At 39.6% G+C, this 23,657-nt stretch overlaps 1 protein-coding gene across 1 annotated transcript in view; it reads left to right on the plus strand.

Annotated features, from left to right (window-relative positions):
• ASH1L (ASH1 like histone lysine methyltransferase) overlaps positions 1-23,657 on the plus strand; it is a 233,916-nt gene that overhangs the window by 4,065 nt on the left and 206,194 nt on the right. The window lies entirely within an intron of this gene.

Raw genomic sequence — 23,657 nt, forward strand, 5'->3', positions numbered from 1 at the left:
TTAGCTTTATATAACTTTTTATTGTGTTTTTTTCATTACCCTCTTCTTCCCCTCCACTCTCCCCCCTGACGTATAACGTTTTCCCCCCCACTGGTAAGTAATATGCTAAATTAGTAATTTTATTCTAGAAATTTCTGCAAAGAAGCAATTCATCATGTACATCATGTTATATTCATAAGCAGATTCACCAGTGAGAAACCATATAATTGTCCAATATTATAGATTAGTTTTTCTTTTTTTAAAATATATTTTATTGATTATGGCGTTACAGTTGTTCCATTCCCTCCCTTCACTCCCCTCCACCCTGCACGCCTCTCCCCTACCACTCCCCCCCTTTCGTTCATGTCCATGAGTCACAAGTTCTTTAGATTCTGTATTTCCCATAGTATTTCTGCCCTCGCCCTGTCTATTTTTTACCTACTGGCTGTGCTACTTATTCTCTGTACCTTCTTCCCCGTTCTCCTGCTCCCATTCCCCTGTTGGTAACCCTCCATGTGTTCTTCATTTCTATGGTTGCACTCCTGATCTAGCTGTCCTCTTAGTTTGCTTTTGTTTTAGGTGTGGTTGTTAATAACTCTGAATTTGCTGTCCTTTCACTGTTCCTATTTTTTATCTTCTTTTTCTTAGATAAGTCCCTGTAACATTTCATATGAGAGCTTGGTGATGATGAACTCCTTAAATTTGACCTTATCTGAGAAGCACTTTTTTAAAAAAAATATATTTTATTGATTATACCACTACAGTTGTTCTGTCCCCCACCCCGCTTCATTCCCCTCCACCCGCACACTCCCTCCCCCACTATTCTCCCCCCCTTAGTTTATAACCACATGTATCGAGTTCTTTAGAAGCTTTATTTCCCCCACTATTCTTGCCCTCCCCCCTATCTATTTTCTACCTACCCTCTATGCTATTTTCTGTGCCTTCTCCCCCCTTCTCCTCCTCCCACTCCCCTGTTGCTAACCCTCAATGTGTTCTTCATTTCTATGGTTCCACTCCTGATCTAGCTGTCCTCTTGGTTTGCTTTTGTTTTAGGTGTGGTTGTTAATAACTGTGAGTTTGCTGTCCTTTCACTGTTCATATTTTTCATCTTCTTTTTCTTAGATAAGTCCCTTTAGCATTTCATATAATAAGGGCTTGTTGATGATGAACTCCTTGAACTAGACCTTATCTGAGAAGCACTTTATCTGTCCTTCCATTCTAAATGAAAGTTTTGCTGGATAAAGCAATCTTGGCTGTAGGTCTTTGGATTTCATGACTTGGAATACTTCTTTCCAGCCCCTTCTTGCCTGTAAGGTCTCTTTTGAGAAATCCACTGACAGTCTGATGGGAACTCCTTTGTAGGTGACTGTCCCCTTATCTCTTGCTGCTTCCAGGATTCTCTCCTTCATTTTCATCTTGGCTAATGTAATTATGATGTGCCTTGGTGTGTTCCTTCTTGGGTCCAACTTCTTTGGGACTCTCTGAGCTTCCAGGATTTACTGGAAGTCTATTTCCTTTGCCAGACTGGGGAAGTTCTCCTTTATTATTTGTTCAAATAAGTTTTCCACTAGTGGCTGTTTCTTTTTCCCTTCTGGTATCCCTATAATTTGGATGTTGGAACGTTTAAAGATGTCCTGGAGGTTCCTAAGCCTCTCCTCATTTTTTTGAATTCTCATTTCTTCATTCCTTTCTGGTCGGATGCTTCATTCTTCCTTCTGGTCCATTCCATTGATCTGAGTCCCAGTTTCCTTTCCATCGCTATTGGTTTCCTGGACATCTCCCTTCATTTCAATTAGTTTAGCCTTCATATGTTCCTCTAATTTGTGACTATAATCAACCAGTTTTGTGAGCATCCTGATAAACAGTGTCCTGAACTGTGCATCTGAGAGGCTGGCAATCTCTTGGTCACTTAGAGTTATTGGCTCTGGGACTTTGAGTTCTTCTTGCACTATCTTTTGGGCTGTTCCTGCCTGTTCTGTAGCAGGATCGGAGCCCTAAGGTGTTCACCAGGGCGGGGCAACTCAGGCACTGGGTTGTGACGCTGTATGTGGGGGCGGGGTCAAAGGGGGACTGTGGTGTCCCGTATGCTGCCTGCCACCGTGGCCCCCACTGGTTCTGCAGCTGCCACCATCACTGGGCCCACTCGTTTTTTCCCACTGCACGTGAGTGTGCCACCGCCATCAGCCCTCACCCCCTGGGGCCTGCGAGGCCTGTCTCACTGTGCGCGAATGTGCGACCTCGGTCAGTGTGCCCCGCACCCCAACTGGTTCCGGGCTGCCTGCGCGCCTAGGTCGGGGGATCTGTGCTGCCCAACCCTGCTCCGCTGCTGGCTCCACCCCTCTTACCATCCCCGTTGAACGGTTAGATGTAGTTGGACTTCCGTATAATTCAATTTTCTGTCCTTTGGCTGTGTCTTTGTTCTCCAAACCTTAGTTGTATTCAAACTTGGTTGTGGGAGAAGGCACAGTGTTTCCACCTATGCCTCCATCTTGGTGGAAGTCTGACCTTATCTGAGAAGCACTTTATCTGCCCTTCCATTCTAAATGGAAGCTTTGCTGGATAGAGCCATCTTGGATGTAGGTCTTTGGATTTCATGATTTGGAATACTTCTTTCCAGCCCCTTCTTGCCTGTAAGGTCTCTTTTGAGATATCCGCTGACAGTCTGATGGGAACTCCTTTGTAGGTGACTGTCCCCTTATCCCTTGATGCTTCTAGGAGTCTATCCTTTATTTTAATCTTTTTTTTTAAAGATTTTATTTATTTATATATCTTTAGAGGGGAAGGAGAGAGGGAGAGAAACATCAATGTATGGCTGCCTTTTGTGCGTCCCCTGCTGGTAGTTAGCCTGCAAGGAACCGGCCTGCAACCCAGGCATCTGCCCTGGCTGGGAATCGAACCGCGATCGCCTGGTTCGCAGGCCCGCACTCAGTCCACTGAGCTACGCCAGCCAGGGCTTATTTGAATCTTGATTAATGTAATTATTATGTGCCTTGGTGTGTTCCTCCTTGGGTCCACCTTCTGGGGGACTCTCTGAACTTCCTGGATTTCCTGGAAGTCTATTTCCTTTGCCAGACTGGGGAAGTCCTCCTTTATTATTTGTTCAAATAAGTTTTCCACTCATGGCTGTTTCTTTACCCTTTCTGGTACCGGTATAATTCAGATGTTGGAACATTTAAATATGTCCTGGAGGTTCCTAAGCCTCTCCTTATTTTTTTGAATTCTCATTTCTTCATTCTTTTCTGCTTGGATGTTTCATTCTTCCTCTGGTCCATTCCATTGATTTGAGTCCCAGTTTTTTTTTTCCATCACTTGGTTTCCTGTGCATTTCCCTTCATTTCAATTAGTTTAGCCTTCATATGTTCCTCTAATTTGCGACCAAAATCAACCAGTTCTGTGAGCATCCTGATCACCAGTGCTTTGAACTGTGCATCTGAGAGGTTCGCTATTTCTTTTTCACTTAGAGTTATCGGCTCTGGTGCTTTGAGCTGTTTTTGAGTCATAATGTTTGGTTTGTTTGCACCTGTTATGCATGAGGGGCGGAGCCTTAGGTGTTCACCAGGGCCGGGCGACCCAGTCACTGGGTTGTGAGGCTGTATTTGGAGGTGGGGTCAGAGAGGGAAAGAAAATGACGCTTTGCTATGCTCTGCTCTCTCCCAGACCTCTGTCCCCTCTGGTGCTGATTCCCGGGTATGTGGGCCCTTGTACTCTCCAAGACCCCGTGGGTCTCTCCAGGGAACTCTCTCTGAGCCTGGGAGCCTCTCCTGGCCCCCAACCCGGAGAAAGTCTTTCCAGTTGGTGCTTTCAGGCTCTAATACCTGTCACTGAGGTCCTAGCCTGAGCGTTCTGTCTCATTGTTTGCTTGTTTGCTTGTTCGCTTGGTTTATCTGCGTGCGAATGTGTGAGTGCAGTCAGCCAGCCACCCCTGCACCCTCACTGGGTCCACCCATCGCCACCCCACGCTTGGAATCCACTAACCACCTCCAGCTCAACTCCTGGGTCAGTTGGATGGAATGATCTTTCCAGCCTGAGCCTACTCTGCTGCTGACTCCACCCCCTTATCAGTCTGGCTGAGTGGTTCGTTGTTGTCGGACTTCTGTACAGTTTAATTTTTACTGTTTTGGCTGTGTTTTTGTTTCTAAAACTTAGCTGTCTTTAAATTTAGTTGTGGGAGGGGGCACAGTGTTTCCACCTACGCCTCCATCTTGTCTAGAGTCTAACTTTTAAAATAAAGTATCTAATAATAATTGGAACTAAACTATTTACATCAAATATTTCTAATTTATATTACCTGTCAATATGGACTTTCTATGAAAAGAAGAAATGAGTTGAATAGAGATCCACCTCACTGCTTTCAGATGTTTGCACTGAAAAACGTTAGTTTCTAAGTTTGCCTGAAAAGCTTACAATCTTTTACAGTTTTTTGTTTTTGTGATAATGACAAGATTCTAAAAACACTTTCTAACTCTTACTAGTTTCTCTTGGTGTTCTGACTGGATCCACTTACCATGAAGAAATCAAATGATACTGGTAATGTTGAACAGAAACTGAAAATTGTTCTAAAATCAACTTGTTATTTAGAGAATAAACTGCACATTATTTTGAAGTTTAGAATTCTCATTGTGGACATTTGGAAATACAGACCAATGCTTAAATTGCTGAATTTGATCCATACTACACAGTATGGGTATTGTGATGAATAGAGATGTTGTAGAAAAAGTAAGTAAATATTCCTATTGAGTTATTAAAGGGAAGCACAGTATAGAAATTTGAAGTGATTGCTGGTAAAACAGAACTTAGATAATCCTTTCCTTCCACAAAAGGCTGACAGTTATAATTCAGATGAATGTGAATTACATCATTCGTGAAATTTTGGTTAACTTATCTTTTGTTATATTTTATGTTATAATCTTGTGATAGATAAATCATCAATGTTTGATTTAATCTTTTTGTTTTATAGTTCTATCTATTCCATTTTTGATACTTCTCACTTAATTTTTTTGTCCTAACACTACAGGTGGACAGTGTGTCAGATTATAAAGTAGTCGTATCATGGTCTCTTGGTCTCATGGTCTCTTGGACATTATTTAGAATGTGGAGAAGACTTTCCTTATGATAAAGTCTCTCTAATTCAGCATTGCTGAAAATGAAAGTGCCGGAATTTAAATATTTACTAACATAAGAAGCCTAACAGGGCTGAATGGAGAGAATTTAAAAGTTTGTCTTTGAAAAAAGAAACTGCTAACTATAACATTTGAGAAAGTGGGGGAGTGACTCAATCATGTATAATAATTATTTATAGTATAAAGGTTTTCTAAGAAAATTGTAGGATAATAAATCCCAAGTAAGTGGTGATTCCATTAAGCTAAGTTGTAACAAGTTGGGAAGTTAAAGTTTATGCAGAAGCATATCAAAGGATAAAGAACCATCACCTTGAAACTGCAGTGAATTAGAGATATAAGTTAATTTTGTTTGTGTGTGTTTGTGTGTTTAAAGAAAAAAACCATAAATGAATGTAGAACAAGGTTATGTTTTAATTTGGTTTATTCTGTATTTCCATTTGCTTGTTTGTTCGTTTATTCATTCGTTTATTGAACATTCACCCAACTAACATTTTTCTGTTACTCCATTCCCATTTATGTTTTTAGGTGCTGGGAGAAAAAGACATCTTTTAAAAATTCAGAGTTATCTAGGAATATCTTGTTAACAAATATATCACACTTTAAAGGGTAACACATTTCTCCCAGGCAGAGAGGGGAGAAAGTTATCAAGTCTGTGGAGACAAGGGAAAGAGTAGAAATGCCTTTCTACAAGTGGGAAGAGCCAGTCTTTAAAGGATAGATATGAGTTATTAAGTAAGGCTTAGGGCATTCTAGGTAGAGGACCATCATCTGCAGAGATATGAAAATGAATATAACAGAATGAATTCAGGGAACTGTAATTTGGATCAGTATACTTTTCATCCATTCTCTTTGCTGTCTTCAATGCTGTATAACATTGGCCTTTGTACTTAGACATCATCAACAAAATAAAGATGGAACTATATGTTCAATACACTCTACTTAGATAAAGTAGTATATTATTACAGTTAAAGGTAATTTCGAATAAAGATTAAGAGCAATGAAATAATTGGTTATATTTTAGTTACTCAAAAAATTTTACTAGAATATACTCCACTCCTTTTAGCATTTTAATTAAGCCTTGATTATAATAGGTATCCAGCCAAAAAATAATTGGTTATGTTTTAGTTACTTAGAAAGTTCTTACTAGAATACACCTTCCCACTCTTTGAGCATTTTAATGAAGCTTTGGCTTTAATAGGTATCTAACCAAATACAAAAATGAATAATTGTCTTTCTTTCTTTCTTTCTTTCTTTATCTTTAGAGGGGAAGGGAAGGAGAGAGGGAGAGAAACATCAATGTATGGTTGCCTTTCCTGTGTCCCCTGCTGGGAGTTGGCCTGGAGGGAACTGGCCTGCAACCGAGGCATGTGCCCTGACTGGGAATCGAACCGCGATCCTTTGGTTCACAGGCTTGTTTTTTCTTTTTTTTAAAGAATTATTTATTTATCTCTAGAGGGGAAAGGAAGGAGAGAAGGAGAGAAATATCAATGTATGGTTTCCTCTCATGAGTCCCCTGCTGGGAACTGGCTCGCAACCCAGGCATGTACCCTGACTGGGAATCGAACCTTGATCATGTGGTTCGCAGGCCCGAGCTCAATCCACTGAGCTGCACCAGCCAGGGCTATAATTGTTTTTCTTAATAATGAACAACTCTCCCAGTCTCTACTCTGGTTTATTTTCAGTTTGCTTGAAAATCTCAAGCAGAGATTAAGATCATGGACTCTGACATCAGATTGACTAGGCTTAAATCTCAGTCTTGCTACTTACTGACAGCATAATCTTTAGCCAATACTTATGATCTTTGGTTTTCTTTACTGTAAAGTGATAGTAATACTTAAAGGGTATTCAAGGATTATATGAGATAATATGTGGAAAGTGCTTAGCATAATATATGTCATATAGAAAGTGCATAATACAGATGTGTTATTAGTTATTTCTATTCATTTCCTGAAACGATTTTTTTTAGCAAAGCAAGTGACCTCCCTTATATATATTTTCTGTAGGAGGTAAAAACATGCAAAATACATTTATGAAAGTATATGTAAACCACTTCACATGTATATGTATTTTTTCTAATTCTTAATTTATCTTACTTTCTTCACATGTGAATTCTGCTTTTGTATTTTCTCACATAACTGTAGACTAGGCTTTTGTGTTTGGCTTTTTTTTCCCTTCTTACCGAATTAAGGATTTGTCTTCAAAGTGAATGAGCATATATTTTGCTGTGTGAATTTTTTTGAGTGGAGAAACTTAAATCTTTGAACTGGTGTGGGTTTAGTTATGACAGTTCTTTTTAAAACTGCTCAATATTTCCTTTGTATTTTTGGTTACCAGTGTATTCTAAATGAGAACCCATCTCTTTCACTAAATCACCTCCTTTGATTCAGAAACAAGGTCAACATTTATTTATTGAAAGTTTATTATGTGGCAGGCACTAGGATATAGTGAGAAAAAATAATGTACTTGGGCAATTTTATTTTCCAGGACAAGGTTTTTCCAGTACTGCTGTAACATATTACTTCAATTACATTACATGTGGTTCAAGCAAGACTGTTCTTAAGATGTAGTAGAAGTTTCTCTGAAAGAATGTCTTGGGATATGATTAATTTTTGTCAGAGCAAATCAATTCTAGGACAAAAATCTCTTCTTGAGGAATCTGTATTGTGTGCCTATGTTTTATGTAGGCAATCCATTGGACAGTTGGTCCTTTGGGATATCATTGGGTTCAGTCCTCTGAGCAGAGTCAGATAAAAAACCAGCATTCTACCTCCTGTGCCTTCTGACAGAAGGAATATTTATTATTTCATTCAACAAGTATTAAGTGTATGCTTACTTTATGCTGTTCTAAACCCAAGAACTGTAGCAATAGTCAAAAATCACTGTCCTCATAATGCTCAGTTTCTAGTAAGATATTGAATAGATATTAAATAGCAAATGGATATGATGTCATTGCATTTGGCCATAAGTGTTGTAAAGGAAATGTAATCAAGGTAATGTAATTTTAGGGGGTGAGGGAAGTCCTTTGATGCAGTGATATCTGAGCAGAGACCTGAATGATATGAAGGACCCAAATGCAGCCATCTGGGGCATGACCATAAGCCCTGAGACAGTACTTCATTTGTTTTGTTTCAGAAATAGAAAAGGACTGTAGTAGTAAACAAGGTGAGGAAGAATGATAGGAAATAGGTAGAAGAGGTAGCCAGGGACTGGATAATATAGGGACTTATAAAAATTGACTGTCTAGGTTTCATTCTAGATTTTAAAAAAACTTTCTTAAAAATTATTTTTTAGCGGGGGAGGAGGGAGACAAACAGCAATGTGTGGTTGACTCTTGTGCGCCCCCTACTGGGGACCTGGCCTGCCATCCAGGCATATGTCCTGACTGGGAATCAAACTGGTGACCATTTGATTTGCAGGCTGGCAATGCACTGAGCCACACTAGCCAGGGCATTATTCTAGATTTGATAGGAAGGTAGCTAATGGAAGGTTTTGAGCCACTAAGGGACTTGATCTGATATATACACTCTGGCCTTCAAAGGCCAGAGTGGTCCAACCACAGTGGCCAGTTAGAAGGCCATTGTGATACTTGAGGCAAGAGATGATTGGGAGTTAAATGTAGGGTGTTTTCTGGGAGATGGATTTGGGGTATATTTTGAATGTAGTGGGGATGATAACTTGGATTGAATGTAGGATCTCAGTTAAAATGTAATCAGAAATTATTCTAATAGCAGCCTCAAAAGTTAGGTGCCATTTACTAAAATGAGGAACACTGGGAGAAGCAGGTTGCCGGTGTGTAACAACTAATCACGTTTGGATATAATGGTTTTTGAGTTTTCTATTAAATGTTCCAGGTTACAATATTGGATAGGCAGTGGATGTTTAAATTTGGAAATTGATCATTGCAGAGTTGGTATTCAGAGTCATGGGACTTAATGAGATTACTTGGGGAGTTGAAGTTAGACTGAATTGTGGGCTAGTCTTGACACTTAGAAGGATTTAATTGAGAATGATAGAACTGAATCTTTTGATAATTTTAGGAATAAATACCTTTCTGACTAAGAAGATCTAGCAAGTACTAACTAATCAAGATTTGGAGAAAAAATAAGATTATAATGAGCAAATTGCTATTTATTATCTGTTAAATAGTTCTTTGATTGTGTCACAGAGATCAGAACACTCATTTTACATGAAGTTAAACAGCCAGAGTGCCTATTTCTATGTGATTACCGTGAAAAGATAGCCAGAATGGTCATTACCTTCTTTGATATCCATTGTGGAGGACATACAAGGGTAAAAAAATACCATAAATGTATAAAATGTTGGATGAGTTAACAAAAGACATGGAGCTCCTTTCCTATTAACATGATATTCATTTCTGGCTTTGGGAAAATTTACAGAGTAAGAGTGAGCTCAGTCTGGGTCCTAATTTCTTATTTAGTCTGTCACTGGGTATTGTGAAACCTTCCTTTAGAGAAGCTGGTTTTCCATCTGTACATTTACTGATCAACACTTACATTCTGGAATACATGTATAAGATCCAATACTTGTATTTGTTAGGGGCTTAATATCATTTAGGTTGACTTACTGTCTATTTCGGGACATATTTTGTGGGTGTGAATAAGGATCTATTTAAATGTGTTTGAGCCCTGGCTGGTGTGGCTCAGTTGGTTCAAACATTGTCCCATAATCTAGATCAGATGTCCCCAAACTCCCATACCCATGGCTTGTTAGGAACCAGTCACAGCAGAGCTTGCCTGAGGAAAAAGGAAGGTTTCCCTCACTGCCACCGCCCCATTCTTCCAGGAAACCTGTCCATGGTGCCAGAAAGGTTAGAGACCCCTGACCTAAAGGTTGTGGGTTTGATTCCTGGTGGAGGCACATACCTAGGTTGCAGATTTGGTCCCTGGTCCGGGTGCATATGGGGGGGGCGATCCATATTTCTCTCTCTCATCAATGTTTCTATTTGTCTTCCTCTTTACCTTTCTATATTTCAGAGGTCAGAAATTGAAAGGAGTAGAAGTAACAGACAATAAAAGCAGTCACAACATAGAGTTTGTTGTTGATCGGCTTAACGAATGCCTGAAACATACACTACTCTTTTGCTTGAGTACAAGACTTCATACTTGCCAGTCTACCTCTAACATTAGGAAATGTAGGGTCCCATATGTTGAAGTGGCACTATGCTTAAAGGCCAGTAGTTTTGGACTTTGTCAGTCCTGGAAAAGGAATTAATTTCACAAGAGTGAGAGGGCATCTTTCTAACAATAACATATTCCCCGTGGTTTATCTGCCTCTTGTTACTATTTTATAGAAATCACCAGAGAATTAAGGATCCATATCATATATGATTTCTTTTTTTCAAATAATAATAGTTGTGTGCATTAGAGAGCCAGTACTCTTTCACGTAAATGGTGTCCTCATGAGAACACCAAAATTTTTTGTAAGAGTTTAGACCCAGTTTTCTTAAGTAACACTGAGATATTTAAGACAGTTATATGATTTGGGGTTCCTATAAACCTTTGAAAATGTTTCTCTTTTTTAAGATTTTATTTATTTATCTTGAGAGGGGAAGGAAAGGAGAAAGGGAGAGAAATATCATGAGCATCAGGGATGCGAAGGCCATGAGCCAAGGCTATCAGGTTGTGGTCAACACATCAACATGGGTGGAACGTGCACAAAAGCCCAGGTAAGGGAAAACGACCCCGAGTGCTTTTCAGAGGACGTAGAGTGTGTTGTATTTTAGGAAAAGGCTATTTTTTTCTTCTTTTCCAAGGTCGCTCTCTCTGCGACCGCACTCTCTTTAGTAAGCAGAAGCCTTGCTCTTTCTGGCAGTTGCCGCACCCTACGGGCACAGGTCGGGCACAGGTCGAGCATTTAAGAGCCACAAGGGCGCTCCCCTCTTGAGGGAGTGGCCGAGGCAGCACAGGCACTCTCCCCTTGAAAGAGTGGTCATGTCTGTTCCCTTTTTCCACACAGGATTGCTGTCGCCTGTGCATCCCGCAACAGGCAGACTCTGCGGGCCAGGGTCTGCAACATCTAGCAGATGTATAGTTGTACAACTAGCAATGTGTAGTTGCCTCCCGTGTGTCCCCTGCTGGGAACTGGCCTCCAACCCAGGCATGTGCCCTGACTGGGAACCGAACCATGATCCTCTGGTTCACAGGCCTGCGCTCAATCCACTGAGCCACACGAGCCAGAGCTAAAAATATTTCTAGATGGATCTGTTCCACAAAAATCTGGAAACTTATTCACTTGGAACTAAGTGGTTAAAAATGGCTACCTATTAGTTTTATAGGCCCTCATTCTGTACCTTACCTTAGGAGCTGACCTTAAAAACAGAGGGTCATAATAACTTGTGGTGGTGGTGGTGGTGGTGGTGGTGGTGGTAGTAGTCATTTGCCCCATTAAGAATGTAATGAAACCTTTGTACCCCTTCCCCAAAAGTGCACATATGCATATAACATTTTTTGTATATAATTTTTGGAGTTTATGGACAGTTTTGATTGTAAGCCAGTATTCCTCGTTTCATAAGATTCTTAATTATGAGTGTTATGGAATGACAGTTTCATTTCTTATCGGTTCTTCAACAGAGGCTGCTTTTAAAAATATAAATAAACTTATGTAAGGGTGATGGTGGTTTAAGTAAACCTTTGTTTACCCTGGCTGGTGTAGCTCAGTGGATTGAGCGCCGGCCTGCGAACCAGACGATCGCGGTTCGATTCCCAGTCAGGGCACATGCTTGGGTTGCAGGCCAGTTTCCGGCAGGGGCCAGTTCCTTGCAGGGGATGCACAAGAAGCAACCATACATTGATGTTTCCTTCCTCTCTCCTTCCCTTCCCCTCTAAAGATAAATAAATAAAATATTTAAAAAAAAAAAGTAAACCTTTGTTTGACTGTCATCTGTTCACCTTCCTTTCCCCTTCACCGTTTTGGTAGTGCAGTGATTTGTGGAGAATCGTCAGTTAAAGCAGCATACCAGTGATAGATTGGCAGGCTGGTAATAAGTCACTGTTCTCCAAAATTGGTGAAATGGTAGCAAAGGGATAATTCTCTGTGCCTTACCTGTTTGGGTTCCTGTCTATAGTTACATAGCTTCCATAGCTACATGCCACATACCTCTCTACATGCAATTTCTAAATCTAAACTTGACCACATTTCTTGGAAGAACAGACTCTTTCACATTCTTTTTTAGATCCTGCCCACCTCTGCTCTGGCTGGTGTGGCTCAGTGGATTGAGTGCTGGCCTGTGAATGAAAGGGTCACTAATTCAATTCCCAGTCCGGACACATGCCTGGGTTGTAGGCTAGGTCCCCAGTAGGGGGTGTGTGAGAGGCAACCCCACATTGATGTTTCTCTCCCTCTCTTTCTCTCTCCCTTCTCTATGGTCTAAAAATAAACAAATAAAACATTAAAAAAAATCCTGCTCACCTCTTAGGCTTTGTGTGTCACTGGACATAGTAAGACTTGTGTTCCACTTGTTGGAACTGCCATCATTCCCAAGCACGGTTTGTTTATATCTCCATGACTTTCATATTTCTCCCACTGCCTGGCAGCTTAGCAAACACCTACCCATCTTCTGAGACTAAGTTCAAGTTGAACTGTGAAGCCTTATCTGGCCACCTCCCCTCTTTGGGTGAGTAATATGCGCTCATTACTCTTTGGTGTATACCTAGAAGTGGAATGCTGGGCCACAGGGTAGGCATATTTTTATCTTTAGTAAATATTGTCAGTTTTCCAAGTTGATTTTATGACTTTAGCAGGATTGTGGTATTCAAGTTCATCCACAGCTTCAACAGCTTTTGGTGGTGATATTCTACTTAATTTTAGCGATTCTGGTGGATAATAGTATTTATTGTGGTATTGATTTGCATGTTCCTGATGACTGGTGAGGTTGAGCGTCTGTATGTTTGTTTAGACATTTGGACCTCCTCTTTTGTAAAGTACCTGTTCTTAGTATATTTTCTGAATGCAATTCCTTTTTCAGACATATGCATTGCAAATATCTTCATCCAATGTGTAGCTTTCCTTTTTACTCTCTTGGTGATATCTTTTGATGAACTGGAGTTCTTACCCTAAAAGACCATTGTCATTTTTTTTCTTTAAAAAAAGGATTTTGCCCTGGCTCAGTGGATTGAGTGCGGGCCTGCGAACCAGACGATCGCGGTTCGATTCCGAGTCAGGGCACATGCCTAGGTTGCAGGCCAGTTCCCGGTAGGGGACACACCAGAGGCAACCATACATTGATATTTCTCTCTCTCTCTCCTTCCTTTCCCCTCTAAAAGATAAATAAATAAAATCGTGAATTCTCTAAAAAAATAATAAATAAAAATAAAGGATTTTGATCTTGTTTGAAAGGTATGTTTTGGCGGGGGTAGAAGGAAATAGAAAATTATCAACAGGTATGAAGTATCAAGCAAGACGGAATAAGCTCTGGAGATATACTGTGCAACATTGTACCTATAATAAACAACAGTGTTGTACACTTGAAGTTTTGTTAAGAGAGGTCTCATGTGTTCTCACCACAATAAAATAAGATTAAGTGTGTAGTAGGTGACAGTCTATTGAATGGAAACAAACTAGAGAAACAGCTAGTCAGTATTAGAATAATGGAGTTAGAAAGGATATCTAGAAGTTACTGGGTTTTATCAACTTTATGTAAGTATGAGCAAAATAAGACTTTGAGAGGTGTGTGCTTTTGGTAGCTAAGTGTATTTCAAATCTTTTCAAAATATATTTTCACTAGATTTTTGCTTGTTATAAAACTAATAATACATTCGGTACTAGGTCAAGAAAAAATACATGCTTTTTTCTATTTCTAAACCTTTCTTCCTAAAGTAACTAGTGCTATCAAATTGCTATAGAATCATCTGTACTTATTTCTTTATTTTATTTTATTTTTTTTAAAAGATTTTATTTACTTATTTATCTTTAGAAGGGAAGGAGAGAGGGAGAGAAATATCAATGTATGGTTGCCTTTTGTGCATCCCCTGCTGGGAGTTGGCCTGCAGGGAACTGGCCTGCAACCCAGGCATGTGCCCTGACTGGGAATTGAACCTCGATCCTCTTGTTCGCAGGCCCGCGCTCAATCCACTGAGCTACACCAGCCAGGGCCATCTGTACTTATTTCTGTTTGAATACAAATACATATGATTTTTTTCTGCTCTTTACAGATATGAGATCATGCTTTTTTACTTAAAAAGTAGCAGACATGGCTCTCCCAACCCTGTGTGTATGTTTCTAACATAACTTTGCATATTAGAGATACTAATCCTTTCTCATATTTATTGTATTTTTCTCCTAATTTATTGTCTTTCGATTTTGTTTACAATATTTTATCTTCAGATATATGATGCTTTTGTGTAATCAAATGTGTATTTCATTTATGGCTTCTGGTTTCCTGATTTGCTTAAACAGGTTTCTTTACTGTAGGCTGTAGAAACATTCACAACTGTTCATCAGGTACTTTTAGTTTTGCATAGAGCTCTTAAATCCATGAGGAAATTATTTTTGTATGTAACATGAAGAATGAGTTTAACTTTGTTTTCTCCAAATGGATTGTCAATTAGGTCAGTAAGCAACAACGTATTTCAAGTCAGCTTCTTGCCATATTGAAGTCTATTAATTGAAAAGTTTTCACAGCACTACTGTGAAATGTTTTTATGCAAAGTAGGAAAGGAATCCCTTCCATGAGATAGTTTATTTTGATCTGCCAGATTTTTAAATAGATTTATTCAGATGTAATTCATGTATTATAAATTCACTAATTTAAAATGGACATTTTCAGTAGTTGTATATTCATCTAGTTTTGCAGCCATCACCGCTGTCTAATTTTATTTTATTTATTTACTTTTTAGCCCTCACCCAAGGATGTGTTTATTGATTTTAGAGAGAGAGGAAAAGTGGGAGGGGAGAGAGAGAGAGAAACATCAATGTGAGAGACAAATGTTGATCAGCTGCCTCCTACACACGCCCCAGCTGGGTATTGAACCCACAACCTAGGTATGTGCCCTGAAACAGAATTGAACCTGCAACCTATTGTTGCACAGGGGTGACGCTCCCACTGAGTGCCCACCCACCCTCCGTCAGGGCACTACTATCTAATTTTAGACATTTCATCTTGGTCCCCATTAGCAGTCACTCTGCATTCCTGGCATTCCCCCGTCCTCTAGCTACTATCTATTGTACTTTCTTCATAGATTTTTTTGCCTTTATTTCATGTAAATGTAATCATATAATATGTTATCTTTTGGAACTCATTTCTTTCATTTAGCATAATGTTTTCAACGTTTGCCTGTTGTAACGTGTATCAGTACCTCATTCCTTTTCTTTTTTAAAATATTTTTTATTTATTTATCTTTAGAGAGGAAGGGAAGGAGAGAGGAAGAGAAATCAATGTATGGTTGCTTCTCATGCATCCCCTGCTGGGAACTGGCCCCTGCCGAGAACTGGCCTGCAACCCAGGCATGTGCCCTGACTGGGAATCGAACAGCGATTGTCTGGTTTGCAGGCCCGCGCTCAGTCCACTGAGCTACACCAGCCAGGGTCATTCCTTTTTATTTGTGAATAATATTCTATTGCGTGGCTAATGTTGCTATGAACACTTGTGTACAAGTTTTTGTGTTGACACAAGTTTTCATATGACTTCTATACCTAGGGGTGAAATTGCTAGGTTGTGTAACACTGTAGCACTGTTTAACCTTTATGAGGTTAACCTTTATAAAGTTAAATGCTGGTTTAACCTTAACCAGAGGGACTGCCAGACTGTTTTCCAAAGCAGCTATACCATTTGACATTTCTATTCCAATTTCTCCTCAAAAAATTTTTATAAAAAACAAATGCAAGATATTTACAATGTGTATGTTGCTCTCTTGGAAGTGGCTGTTTTGTTTAGTGTACAACCATGTGCACTGGCCCTGAACTGATTGTGCCCCTACCCCTTATTGAAATATAATTCATTAATGGCAAAATCTATCTAATATAACTTCTTTTTTTTTTTTTTTTTCAATGTATGGTTGCTTCTTGTGCCTCCCCTGCTGGGAACTGGCCCCTGCTGGGAACTGGCCTGCAACCCAGGCATATGCCCTGACTGGGAATTGAACCGCGATTGTCTGGTTCGCAGGCCCGCACTCAATCCACTGAGCTACACCAGCCAGGGCTTATCTAATATAACTTCTACTTCCCTCCTATTGCCATTTTAGAATTCCCTAGGGATAGAGATCAGCGTCTCTATACATTCTTTGCAACCACAGTCCTATCTCACCTTTTTTAAAACAACAATTTGAAGTTACGTATTTTATCCTTGTTAATTTTGCTTCTCAGGAAGAGCTAAGTAAGGTTTAATTAAATTTTCATCTGCCCTGGCTGGTGTAGCTCAGTGGATTGAGTGCAGGCCTGCGAACTACACAATCGCAGTTCGATTCCCAGTCAGGGCACATGCCTAGGTTGCAGGCCAGTTCCCAGCAGGGGACTCAGGACAGGCAATCATACATTGATATTACTCTCCTTCTCTCCTTCCCTTCCCCTCTAAAGATAAATAAATAAAAATCTAAAAAAAAATTTAAAAAAATTTTCATCTGACAGTCAATGAATTTAATTTTTCCCCTCAGAATTTAGCTGTGAGAGTGCTTTCTGTGTATTTTTCCCCTTCATGCCCTACTATTTGTAATTTATATATGTAATTTTCCTGTTCTAAGTTTCTGGAAGTAGTTCGTTGGTCTGATAGTTTTTCTTTAGTCATGAGAGACATTCTTTCCTTTAGTTAAGTGTTCCTGAAGTTAGAAGATAACATGGTGGTGGTTTTTAAATTTTTTTCTCCTGAAAACGTGGTCATTAATTCATGAAGCTTATTAAAATTACTGTCACCTTGGAATTTAAGAAATATATGCTGTATGTAAGTATGACAGTAATTAGATTTACTCGTGATTAGTACTCAGGAGGTTAGGAATTGTTGGTGATTATCACTATCTTTTTAAATGAAGACTTGTTCTGTAGTTGAGTGAAAAAGCTAATAAGTTTGTCCAACTTTGTAAGTGTTTATATTGTATAAATTTTGTAGGAACATAGTTCAAATTTTACTGATATATTGATGACCATAGTATAAGCATTTTGTTATTTTAGTGACTTATTTAATGTCAGTGATTTAGTGGTTTATTTTGTTTATTTTATTTTTTTTACAGTTTTTCCTCAGCTTTTTTAAAAAATATATTTTATTGATTATACAATTACACTTGTTCTATTCCCTGCCTTCATTCCCCTCCACCCACACACTCCCTCCCCGACCATTCTCCCCCCCTTAGTTTATAACCACCTGTCTCAAGTTCTTTAGATTCTATATTTCCCCCATTACTCTCGCCCTCCCCTCTATTTTCTACCTACCATCTATGCTATTTTCTGTGCCTTCTCCCCCCTTCTCCCCCTCCCACCCCCCTGTTTCTAACCCTCCATGTGTTCTTCATTTCTATGGTTCCACTCCTGATCTAGCTGTCCTCTTGGTTTGCTTTTGTTTTACGTGTGGTTGTTAATAACTGTGTGTTTGCTGTCCTTTCACTGTTAATATCTTTCATCTTCTTTTTCTTTTCTTTTTTTCAAAGATTTTATTTATTTATCTTAGAGGGGAAGAGAAGGAGAGAGAGAGAGAGAAATATCAATGTATGGTTGCCTCTTGTGCATCCCCTGCCAGGAACCGGGAACTGGCCTGCAACCCAGGCATGTGCCCTGACCGGGAATCAAACCGCGATTGTGTGGTTCGCAGGCCTGCGCTCAATCCACTGAGCTACACCAGCCAGGGCATCTTCTTTTTCTTATGTAAGTCCCTTTAGCATTTCATATAATAAGGGCTTGGTGATGATGAACTCCTTGAACTTGACCTTATCTGAGAAGCACTTTATCTGTCCTTCCATTCTAAATGAAAGTTTTGCTGGATAAAGCAATCTTGGCTGTAGGTCTTTGGATTTCATGACTTGGAATACTTCTTTCCAGCCCCTTCTTGCCTGTAAGGTCTCTTTTGAGAAATCCGCTGACAGTCTGATGGGTACTCCTTTGTAGGTGACTGTCCCCTTATCCCTTGCTGCTTCTAGGATTCTCTCCTTCATTTTGGTCTTGGCTAATGTAATTATGATGTGCCTTGGTGTGTTCCTTCTTGGGTCCAACTTCTTTGGGACTCTCTGAGCTTCCTGGATTTCCTGGAAGTCTATTTCCTTTGCCAGATTGGGGAAGTTCTCCTTTATTATTTGTTCAAATTAGTGTTCCACTTGTCGCTCTTCCTCTTCCCCTTCTGGTACCCCTATGATTTGGATGTTGGAACGTTTAAAGATGTCCTGGAGGTTCCTAAGCCTCTCCTCATTGTTTTGAATTCTCATTTCTTCATTCCTTTCTGGTGGGATGTTTCCTTCTTCCTTCTGGTCCATTCCATTGATTTGAGTCCCAGTTGCCTTTCCATCACTATTGGTTTCCTGGACATCTCCCTTCATTTCAATTAGTTTAGCCTTCATATGTTCCTCTAATTTGTGACTGTGTTCCTCTAATTTGTGACTAAAATCTACCAGTTCTGTGAGCATCCTGATAAATAGCGTCTTGAATTGTGCTTCTGAGAGGCTGGCAATTTCTCAGTCGCTTAGAGTTATTGGCTCTGGGACTTTGAGTTCTTCTTGCACCATCTTTTTGGCTGTTCGTGCCTGTTCCGTAGCAGGATCAGAGCCCTAAAGTGTTCACTAGAACAGGGCAACTAAGTCGCTGTGCTGTGACATTGTATGTGGGGGCGGGGTCAAAGAGGGACAGTGGCTTCCCGTCTGCCACCTGCCGCCGCGGCCCCAGTGCCGCAGCCACCACCGTCACCAGGCCCACGTGTTTCGTCCCACTGCACGCGAGCGTGCCTCCGCCATCAGCCCTCCACCACTGGGTTCGCCCCCTGGGGCCTGTGTGGTCCATCTCACTGTGCGCGAATGTGCGACCGTGGTCAGTCTGCCCCACACCCCTACTGGTTCTGGGCTGCCTGTGCGCCTAGGTCGGGGGATCTGTCCTGCCCGACCCAGCTCCGCTGCTGGCTCCGCCTCTCTTACCGTCCCGTTGAACGGTTCATAGTTGTCGGACTTCCGTATAATTCCGTTTTCTGGTCTTTGGGTGTGTCCTAGTTCTCCAAACCTTTGTTGTGTTCAAACTTGGTTGTGGGAGAAGGCACAGTGTTTCCACCTATGCCTCCATCTTGGTGGAAGTCCAGTGATTTAGTGGTTTAATGTAAGACATCTTAAACCAGGACACCACTTGCTCTTTTACTTTTGAAGAGCAAATTATATGGCTCTATACATAGTGTTTATTTTTGAAATTGTAAAAACAGTAGGGGATTATGTAATATTTAAAGAAAAATATCAATTCTTTAATATTTTTATTTGTCTTATCTTTTTTAGTCTTTATATACATAGTTAAAAATATAGTAATATATGTTTATTCAGTCTCTAGGTATTTATTGAATATCTTTTATGTTCCAGTTACTTTGCTTAAGGTCATAGTAGTGAATAAGGCAGACATGATTTTTATTTTCATGGAACAGATAGTCTAGTGCAAAGTATGGATATTAAAGCATATAACTTATAAGATAAGTGTTAAGAGAGTATGTTGCTTGAGCATTTAACAGGGACATCTCTTCTGGTCTAGGAGTTAGGAAATGTCTCAGCGTTGAAGTGACCTTTAATCTGAGGAGAGGTTAAGCAGAAGTCATCTGGGAAGGGGGCAGAAAGTTTTAGAGAGAGAGAAATGACTGTGTATGTTCTCTTAAAGGAGAGAAGACAGATGTTTGATGAACTGAAAAGTACTTAGAAACACATATATCATATATCTATCTATCTAGATAGATAGATATCACTTTCTCCTTTTTCTACTTGTTTTTCGCCCCTGCTTTACTCATAGCAGAGTGGGAAATGGTGAGACTAGAAGAAGATAGGGGCAGATAGGTGTGTCAAGTCCTGTTTTAAGTATTTTTCATATGTTAGTTCATTGAACCCTAACAACATTTTTCATTCCTAAGTGATTTAACTGATGCATGGTGTGTCTTGCCCAAAATTAATACAGCAGAACTGGTATCTGAAACTATACATTCTGCATTTAGAGTATATGTGCTTAAGTAGTGCACCATATTGTAATGCAGATCTAAGTTATAAGTTACGATTAGGATTGGGAACTTTATTTTTTTTAAATATATTTTATTGATTATGCCATTACAGTTGTCCTATCTCCCCCTTCATTCCCCTCCACCCTGCACACCCCTCCCCCACCATTCCCCCTCCTTTATGTCCACGTGTCTCAAATTCTTTAGATTCTGTATTTCCCATACTATTCTTGCCCTACCTCTTATCTATTTTCTACCTACCGTCTATGCTACTTATTCTCTGTACCTTCTCCCTTCTTTTCCTCCTCCCCCTCCCCTGTTGCTAAACCCTCCATGTGATCTTCATTTCTGTGGTTCTGCTCCCAATCTAGCTGTCCTCTTAGTTTGCTTTTGTTTTAGGTGTGGTTGTTAACTGTGAGTTTTCTGTCCTTTCACTGTTCATATTTTTTATCTTCTTTTTCTTAGGTAAGTTCCTTTAACATTTCATATAATAAGGGCTTGGTGATGATGAACTCCTTGAATTTGATCTTATCTGAGAAGCACTTTATCTGTCCTTCCATTCTAAATGAAAGCTTTGCTGGATAGAGCAATCTTGGATATAGGTCTTTGGATTTCATGACTTGGAATACTTGTTTCCAGCCCCTTCTTGCCTGTAAGGTCTCCTTTGAGAAATCCACTGACAGTCTGATGGGCACTCCTTTGTAAGTGACTGTCCCCTTATCTCTTGCTGCTTCTAGGATTCTCTCCTTCATTTTAATCTTGGCATGAGATTGCATAATTACAATCATAATGTAATTATGATGTGCCTTGGTGTGTTCCTTCGTGGGTCTATCTTCTTTGCGATTCTCTGAGCTTCCTGGATTTCCTGGAAGTCTGTTTCTTTGCCAGATTGGGGAAATTCTCCTTTATTATTTGTTCAAATAAGTGTTCCACTTGTTGCTCTTCCTCTTCTGGTACCCCTATAATTCGTATGTTGGAACGTTTAAAGATGTTCTGAAGGGTTGGCTTCACCAACCCTTACCGGTCTGGCTGAATGGTTTGTTGTTGTTGGACTTCTGTATAGTTCAGTTTTCTTTTTTTTGGTTGCGTTTTTGTTACTAAAACTTTGTTGTCTTTAAACTTGGTTGTGCGAGGAGGCTCAGTGTTTCCACCTATGCCTCCATCTTGGCCAGAGGTCTGAAATTCAGGATTGGGAACTTTCTATTTGAGAATAATATGAAAGAATTCAAAGGTTTTGAGCAGGTAAATGACACAGGTTGTTAAATCATTTTTCTGTCTGCATCTTAGAAAAGGAACTGGAGGAGAAGAAGGGGTATTCAAAGTTGTTAGAAGGCAAGAATTGTTTTCTTGGGCAAATCTGTGTCAGTGTAATTAAAGATAAGTGGATGTAATAAAAATTAGTTATATGGGCCCTGGTTGGTGTAGCTCAGTGGATTGAGCACGGGCCTGCGAACCAGATGATTGCGGTTTGATTCCCAGTCAGGTCACATGCCTGGGTTGCAGGCCAATTCCCAGCAGGGGCCAGTTCCCAGCAGGGGATGCCCGAGAAGCAACCATACATTGATGTTTCTCTTCCTCTCTCCTTCCCTTCCCCTCTAAAAATAAATAAATTTAAAAAATTAAAAAAGAATTAGTTATATGGTATTCACAGATTTTGGTGTTAGATTGAAGTTTCAGAATAAGGGAGTGAGAGGCGACAAGGAGGATTGCCAGATTTCTGACTTGAGAAACTGGTAGTACCATGATTCCTTAGCTAATAGGATATATCCTAAGAAATATGGTGATGATGTAGAAAAATTTTGAACAGCCTGAAATCCTAAGTCAAATCAAAATGTATAATGGGCTATAAATTTGTGAAAGTCTCATATAGTTAATTTATATGTTTTTTATTTTATTTTATTTTTTTTAAAAGATTTTCTTCATTTAGTTTTCAAGAGGGGAAGGGAGGGACAGAGGGAGAGAAATACCAATGCGCGGTTGCCTCTCATGTGCCCTTCACTGGGAACCTGACCTGCACGCCAGGCATATGTCCTGACTGGGAATTGAACCGGTCACCCCCGGTTCACGGGCTGGCACTCAATCCACTGAGCCACACCAGCCAGGACTATATGTCTTTTAATGTTGAGAAATAGAACAGTGATTACAGTCTCTATGTATAATGAAGAGTACAAAAAATTTATTACAGGTGAGACAAACTAGATTTTAACTTAATTTTAAGCTAAAAATCTGCCAACGTTGTTCATTCTACAGTAGTAATTTTAGTTAAGTGTACTTACTCAAAAAGAAAATGTTATTCTTATACATTAGAGAAAATTAATAAGATAAATTACCTTTCTTACCAAGTTAAAAATAAACTTATAAAACTTCATTCACTTTATATTCATATATTGTCATACCTCCTTCCTTTGTGTAGATCATGTACCTGTCTTTCCAGCTGTCTGCTTGACTTTTCCACTTAAATGTTTCACAGGGAACTAATTTTTATTTTTGTAATTAATTTTGTTTTTATTATATGTATTGTAAAAATATTTTTATTTTATTTTTAGAGTGCAGGGAGGGAGAAAGAGAGAAACATCAATGTGTGGTTGCCTGTCACAGGCTCCCTACTGCGAACCTGGTCTCCAACCCAGGCCTTGACTGGGAATTGAACAGGCTACCCTTTGATTCACAGGCCAGCACTCAATCCAATGAGCCACAGCAGCCAGGGCTAGATTACTATTTCTTAATATAGCCCAACAAAACCCTTTGTGGGCTTTTTTTGTTTATCCATTTTCATTTTGTGCTGTTTCCCCTTTGGTTTATTTGTTGTTAATCTTTACAGTCTCAGGGACTTTACATATACTATTCCCTATTTTTACATAATTTTCACCTCCATATTTTGCTTTGCTATTTCCTACTCAGACTGGGTCTTGCTTGAAGTTAACTATTTTTCTAGGAGATGTTCTCATTCCTCCAATTTCCCTTGATATACTACTTTATGTAGTAGTGTCTTCACTATTATAGTAACTATTTTGTGATTACTCATTTGTCTGCCTTACCCTCTAAAATTTAAAGTTAATGAGACAATTCTGTTACTTACGGCTGTATCTACAGTGAGTGTCAAAATTCTCTAAACATATTTTGAAGTTCTTGAAATATTTATTGAATGAGTGAAGGGACAGGTTAAGAATGATGAATTCATAAAGGGAATGATGGAATGGTTAGGGAGGTGGTTGGGAAGTCAGTAGAATGTATCAATCATAGAAGCCAAGTGAGAGTTTCAAATAGCAAATATGCCAAATGTAGCAGGGAGGAATAAGATCAGAACTACAATTGATCTTTGGGAGGCAGTATAACAAAGTGTTTAAGAAGAGCCAGGCAGACCTGGCCTTTACTGTTTATTGGCTGTTAACCTGTTTTTCATCTCTAGAAAGGGAATAATAATAATAACTACCTCACGGTGATTGTGAGTTTATTTT

The sequence above is a fragment of the Sturnira hondurensis genome, unplaced genomic scaffold, assembly GCF_014824575.4.
Source record: "Sturnira hondurensis isolate 20B ecotype Veracruz unplaced genomic scaffold, ASM1482457v3 Scaffold0006829, whole genome shotgun sequence".
Lineage (NCBI taxonomy): Eukaryota > Metazoa > Chordata > Mammalia > Chiroptera > Phyllostomidae > Sturnira > Sturnira hondurensis.